Genomic DNA, 7,500 nt, shown 5'->3' on the forward strand with positions numbered 1-7,500 from the left:
TGTCCATAATAATCATCAAGTGTTAAAAAAAGTTGACAGGCCTAAACGACTCCCTTGTACCTGGTCTGGTTTCTGTTGCCTTTGTCATAATGTTGCTCGCTTGAGTACATATTTGAATGGACGCCTCTTTTAGGCGGTTCCTGTAGGATTCATTTAGCACTGATTTTTGCCCTGTGATGCTTTAAATTTGAATCTCTACGCTGCTGTGTGATACGTTTTCTTCCAAGAAAATAGTTGGTCTCGAAAATAATGTTTTTAGTTTCTTGGTGTTGACTTTCTCAGCAGTAATGTGAATGCGACCTTATGGCCTCTGGCTTTTGCGCCAATTTTAATTATAGGCTCGACCGATATATTCATCGGCGGTAGAAAAAGTGTTGACGGGCCTGCGCGACTCCTGCCGTTCGCAAGTGATTCTAAAATCTGTGCCTTCAAAGTTTGGCTCTGACTAAAATGTCTTTTAACGACTTTCCTTTGCGATATGATAGTATGGGTGGCTCCTTGAATACTTCTCTAAGGTGCGGTTGGTTTTGAATAAGGTGCCATTTCCCCATTAATATATTCTTGAGGTTAGGTAAAGCTGGGTGGTATTGTGTAACAAAAGGCAATATTTTCTTTTGTGTGCTGTTGTCTTTGTTTTCAAGTGACCTCTCCCTATCCGTGAAGTTAACTTCAGATAGGAATTTTTCTGAAAATTTATTTGGGTATCCTCTATTCTTTAGGCGTGTTTTGAAATTCTGCATGTTAATATTAAACGTCACGACTGACGAATTTGTTCTTAGGAGGCATAGCGCTTCTCCTTTTATGAATCCTTTCTTAACACCTGGTGGATGACACGAATAAAAATCCGTGTATTGAAAGGTCTCTGTCCGTTTGTAATGTGTTTGCACATCAAGGGTTGATTCTCTTTTGAATCTCTCGCCTTTGTACACTTTTGTGTCTAAGAATGTAATTTCTGAGTCTGATATTTCAGCCGTAAATTTGATTGTATCGTGGTAGTTGTTTGCCCTTTGCACAAATTTTTCTATATTGTCTTCGGTTGTGTGCCACACACAGAAGACATCGTCAATGTATCTCTTCCAAACTAGCGGTTTAATTTTGCTCTTGCTGATAATGCCTTTTTCTATTTTTGCCATGAAAACATTAGCGAAAGCCACGGCCATTTTGGTTCCCATTGCCGTTCCGTGGGTTTGCAAATAATGTCGCCCATTGAATTGGAACGAGTTCTCTTTAAGTATCAGGCAGAGCATTTGCCTCAAGAACTTAGTAGGGATTGGTAAAAGGTTTTGATAGAAGAGACTAGAAAGACCATGCCACACAAAGGCAAAGAAAGAAACATCAACAAAACAAGTGACAACCAAGCGAGAGGAACTAAACGACCTCGAGATGACAACAGAAATAAGCACGGAACTATCGAACCGAAAAAAGCCCGTCAAAACGAGGAACATGTCTCCATAACGGAGATAATAGATAAATCAAAGAACTCTATCGGACTCTTACAAGCTCATCTCGACAAGGGCACATGCCCAAAAAGCCTAAGATACAATGTAAAGGCAAACATCATGCCTGATGAAGATTTTAAGTCCGATGTAAGTTCGATTAGGAAGAGAGCGGAACATGATTTTGTGGGAGCGCTGGTGAAATTTCACCACAGGCGCGTGGAAAGGCTTACATCAAAGCTCAGAAAACTAGAACAAGCAAAAACACGAAAAAGAGAACCTAAAAAGAATGTAAAACCAGTGGCTACAGATTCAAATTGCTCAAAACAGAGTGATGTTAACAAACTAGCCGTAGAATTGAAAGCTAAGCTTAACGAGGTCGACAAGCTTCTTGTAAATCTGAGGGCACAAGCAAACAATAAAGAAGTTAAATCTTATATGTGTGCATTCTCTGCCTCCTCAGAAACGAGAAATAATGGTCAAACCAACCCAAATAAAACGTTAAAGAATTGCAAAAGGAAACAGAGGAAAAGAGAGAAAGATAAAAAGCGCTTTCAAAAAGCAACTGAGTCACGCAAACAGCATATCAAGAACCTATCAGATAAACAATTTACAGATGAACAGATAGCCTTGTTATCAAGGGGTCTAAAGTTCATTCCAACACCCGTGACAAATGAAGACTTTATAAGGCGCAACCTTTTAAGAGATTTTAACCTTTTCGCAAGACGAATGCGCCTCCAACACATCTTTCACGGGAAAGAAAACAAACAACACCCATTTTACGTTAAATCAACGTGGGAACCACCGGTCCAACAATCAGTGGCCTTAGAAACCTTCCTAGAAGAGGTAAAATTTGAACTAGCAAACATTCCTATAAAGAGGCCGAAGGATAACCTATCACCTGGTGAAAGGCGTGCATTGAAGACGTGACAAAACTATCATTGTGAAGAAAGCCGACAAAGGAACCACAACCGTAATAATGAGCAAAAAAGAAAAAATAACAGAAGGGCAAGTTCTGTTGAACGATCTTGACAACTACAGGCCCTTAGATAAACCGATGGCTGACGAAACAGCCAATAAAATAAAAAAAATAATAACGTGTATGCTCACGGAAAGCCACATTGACGAAATGACAGTGAAGTGGCTCTCCCAAACACCAAACCCGCCGAGAATTCCAGAATTCTATACACTAACAAAGATTCACAAACCTACACTAGTAGGTAGACCTATAATATCTGGGTGTGACGGCCCTACAGAAAGAATTTCAAGTTTCGTTGACCGCCTCATACAGCCGATAGCACAACAACAAGAATCTTATCTTAAAGATTCAACAGACTTTATAAACTTCATCGAGAGAACGAAACTGCCAAAGAACGCAATCCTTGCGTCAATGGAGGTAACTAGCTTATACACAAATATTCCTCAAGAGGAAGGGATCACTACTGTATGCAAAGCGTACGAAGACTTCTATCAAAACCTTTTACCAATCCCTACTAAGTTCTTGAGGCAAATGCTCTGCCTGATACTTAAAGAGAACTCGTTCCAATTCAATGGGCGACATTATTTGCAAACCCACGGAACGGCAATGGGAACCAAAATGGCCGTGGCTTTCGCTAATGTTTTCATGGCAAAAATAGAAAAAGGCATTATCAGCAAGAGCAAAATTAAACCGCTAGTTTGGAAGAGATACATTGACGATGTCTTCTGTGTGTGGCACACAACCGAAGACAATATAGAAAAATTTGTGCAAAGGGCAAACAACTACCACGATACAATCAAATTTACGGCTGAAATATCAGACTCAGAAATTACATTCTTAGACACAAAAGTGTACAAAGGCGAGAGATTCAAAAGAGAATCAACCCTTGATGTGCAAACACATTACAAACGGACAGAGACCTTTCAATACACGGATTTTTATTCGTGTCATCCACCAGGTGTTAAGAAAGGATTCATAAAAGGAGAAGCGCTATGCCTCCTAAGAACAAATTCGTCAGTCGTGACGTTTAATATTAACATGCAGAATTTCAAAACACGCCTAAAGAATAGAGGATACCCAAATAAATTTTCAGAAAAATTCCTATCTGAAGTTAACTTCACGGATAGGGAGAGGTCACTTGAAAACAAAGACAACAGCACACAAAAGAAAATATTGCCTTTTGTTACACAATACCACCCGGCTTTACCTAACCTCAAGAATATATTAATGGGGAAATGGCACCTTATTCAAAACCAACCGCACCTTAGAGAAGTATTCAAGGAGCCACCCATACTATCATATCGCAAAGGAAAGTCGTTAAAAAACATTTTAGTCAGAGCCAAACTTTGAAGGCACAGATTTTAGAATCACTTGCGAACGGCAGGAGTCGCGCAGGCCCGTCAACACTTTTTCACCAATTAAATAAAGGCCAATGTGTGTGACTAGAATTGATTTATTGATAAACCCACCCACGGAAGAGGTCTTTTTGACTCTTGACCCCCTTTAGAACCTGGGGGGCTGGACTCCCACATGTGTTCGGCCAGGGGTGCTTATCGGGAAACAAGAATTTGACACCTAAAAGTTACAAAAGTGGGTGTGTGCTAAGGAATAAACAATAAAGCTAGATAGAATTATGTAAGATAAACCATATTGAATAGATTTAGCCAAGCCTGAAAGCGGAGCTCCGAATTTTTAGCTTTGTCCTAATAATTTGGGAAATACTTGAGCCCGCGATACGACCATATGACCATAACCTGGTCAGCGGTGAACTTTAAAAAAAAACGTAACCTCAATGAGTTCTACACTTGAGCCCGTGATATGGTCATGTGACACTGGTCAGCGGACGCCTTGTTGCGTTGTCAAGAAATGATTCCCCAATATTACTTTAACGAAAGTGTAAATGTAAAACTTAAAAAAAAAAAATTAAGGAAATTGCGATGCCTCGCATGCCTCGCACGCCTCGCATGGTGCCTGGCATGGTGCCTCGCACGCCTCGCTGCCTCACATGTTGATAAAACTCCCTGAAAATTGGTAAGTAAGCTTTTCATACGTATAAGACATCATGTCAATAAACACTTTTGGTGTAATACAAATGTAGACCCGGGAACCATTACAAGATAGCCCTGGTGAAAATCCTTAAAGGATCTTTAAAGATCTTCAAAGATCTTCAAAGACCTGACAAAGATCTTTAAAGATGAAGATCTTCACAGGATCCTTGAAGGATCTTTAAAGGATCTTCAAAGATTTTCTAACATTGAGGACTCTTGGGATACTTCATCAAGATCCTTGAGGAAATTATCAGGATCTTGCAAAGATCTTACCAAGATCCACACACAAAATCTTGGAAAGATCCTCAAAGAGTGACTGAGGATCTTACAAGGATCTTAAAAGGATCTTGATAAAATCTTTGACAGGATCCTTAAAGATCATACTAGGATCTTTTGAGGATCTTTGAAGGATCCTTATAGTGATCTTGAAAGAAACCTTAAAAGGATCCTCGAAAGATCCTCAAGGATTGTATGAGGATCCTTTAAGGATCCTAAAAGAATCTTCAGAGGTATCTTGAAAAGATCTTTATCAGGATCCTTAAAGATCCTATGAGGATCCTTCAAGGATCCTAAAAGGATCCTTAAAGTGATCTTGAAAGGATCTTTGTTACGATCCTTGAAAGATCCTATGAGGATCCTTCAAGGATCTTAAAAGGATCCTTATAGTAATCTTGAAAGGAACTTTATTAGGATCCTTGAAAGATCCTATGAGGATCCTTCACGGATCTTAAAAGGAACTTTAAAGTGATCTTGAAAGGATCTCCGTTAGGATCCTTGAAAGATCCTCATAGGATCTTTTAAGGATCTAAAAAGGATCTTTAGAGTGATCTTGATCCTTCAAGGATAAGGATCTTATAAGGACCTTTTTAGGAGTGAAGTGTATAAAATCCCCAAAGATCCTATGAGGTATTACGTACATGTACCCTCAAGCATCGTTAAGGAACCAAACTTTGAACATAAAAATAATCACGCTGTACACGAATCAATTAAAAAGAAAACGTTTATTCTGATGTAATCCATTGATTGTCGGAAATATCAGTAACAGATTACCTTGTTTGATGAACTCGTAATAGCTGCAGGCCGGGCCAGAAGCAATATGAAACAATATACTCTCGAAATATCAAATAATTCGTGTCAGCACGTAATCCTTTAAAAAAATACCAGGGCTAAAATACAGAATTCAGGGCCACATCTAGAGACTCTAGTGACGAATCGGCTCGATCAGTATCTTTTCACATTCCTTTAAGGGTTAATTCGATGAGTCTGCTATGATTTTTGCTCACTTTTTCTTTAACACAGTGCGATGAATCGGACGGTTGTAATCCTCCGCCATCTTCGATAAAACGCGAGAGATAAGACTGGAAACTAGTGAGCCATTTCCCTTTTGGTCAGCAGTCACCAACGACGGCTCCTCTTACAGTTCGGCGGTTTTATTCTAAGTTTGAATCAACGAGCATAAATCTTATGATTCATGATTGTTTTGCCCTTTAAATACTGATTCAAAACGAGGAAATGCATACAGCAATCCAAGTACAAAGGTAGGCGCTAATTATAAGCAGATAATATTTGAGTTGATGACTTATTGTCCTTAGCTTAAAAATGACGATAGACTAAATCGGCTAACTCAACCAATTCAAATCTCTCGGGGTTAAGATTCTTTGTGTGTTTAATTTGCATGGCAATGAAGCATTCACATTTAAAATGATATGGTAATACTGGAACAAAACGTTTTATTTCGAAAAGATTTTAATTGCGTACAACATTGAGTTAGCCGATATTCGAACTTTTCAAACTTCAAGTCCCAAAATAATTTGACATGTACAGGCAAGGATTATAATTCGGCTTACCTGCTCTAATCCTGTAAAAAATAGGTGAACCTTTAACGAGATTACTTACTAGTAATAAGGTTTACATCAAAAGAGTGGTTGTTGCAAATTATATGATTGGCAAAGGATCCCTTCGATTCTCTGTAAATGCTACGTGTCTGAGGTTCATAGCAATTTTCAAATTAAAGGTTAGGTGACGCACATTTATTTCCACTTCCACGGCATGACTTGCGAGTACATGTGGAATTCATGATAATCAATATGAGTAATTTGCCCTTATGGCTTTGTTTTTCTTTCAGGATGCGTAACTGCAAAATATTCAGAAAAAGTTCTCAAAAAGCAGCCTCAGCCGACAATAGCACCAAATACTGAGTGAAGAAAAAAATTAGTAATAAAAAGATAGATAAAATGAAATAAATACAAATGTGTTAGGTAAAATCAAACGTTATTGTTGTAGTACATGTCTTTGTACTTGTAATGTTTCTCTTTCGCTGTTTTTCTAGGCTACAATTTAAGGTTGTTGTCTTATTTTTAAGAAATATTTTCTCAATAAAAATGGCTGTTTGTGAAAATATTTTAAATATTCCCAGCCATATCTTAATGAGTACTTGATAAAAACTGTATGAGTATTCAAGTCATATTATAGGTAATTTTGAGAAATTGGTTTACTGTATGCAGCTAGACTTTTAATTAATGGATAACCATGCATGTGACCAAATAACTCCAATAGCTACTAATAAGTCTTGAATTTTAGCAGTCATCTTGAAACAATAGCTCATTCATGCCTTTACTTCTCAATGTCAGATTCAGTGTCTAGAACCTCTTTTTTCCAACAATTATTGTTTGCGGCTGACATTGCAGATACCGTTGCTTGGGGAACTATTTTGTTTTTTGGAAAACTATGTGCTATGTAATGCATGCTTGTTGTTGTTCCCAGGTGGCCAGTGACATATTAATTAGCAATTTTTTTTCTTTTCACCAGAATGTATTGGCAAGAGATATTCCGAAAAGATCTTGACCAGGCATTGGGCCGACATCAGGCGAGCCATTAACCAAAAATGCAACGATATAAGGAAGAAGCAAACAACAGTTTCAGTAGCATGAAAATTTTGCAGATTTCATGGATTGTCCCTTGATCATTGTTACTGTTTTGCTGTTTGAACAGAAAATTGTGAAAATTAATTTGTCGCAGAAATTAAAAAAAAAACTTT

General features: G+C 38.1%; 1 long non-coding RNA gene across 1 annotated transcript in view; it reads left to right on the forward strand.

Annotated features, from left to right (window-relative positions):
• Positions 1-5,359: 5,359 nt before the first annotated feature.
• LOC138033014 (uncharacterized) overlaps positions 5,360-7,500 on the forward strand; it is a 2,169-nt gene continuing 28 nt past the window's right edge. The window contains exons 1-3 of the long non-coding RNA XR_011128536.1: positions 5,360-6,001; positions 6,589-6,721; positions 7,272-7,500. The exon at positions 7,272-7,500 is cut by the window's right edge and continues 28 nt beyond it. This is a non-coding gene — a long non-coding RNA (uncharacterized lncRNA). The remainder of the gene's footprint in view (positions 6,002-6,588; positions 6,722-7,271) is intronic.

This window comes from Montipora capricornis, chromosome 14 (assembly GCF_036669925.1).
Source record: "Montipora capricornis isolate CH-2021 chromosome 14, ASM3666992v2, whole genome shotgun sequence".
NCBI lineage: Eukaryota > Metazoa > Cnidaria > Anthozoa > Scleractinia > Acroporidae > Montipora > Montipora capricornis.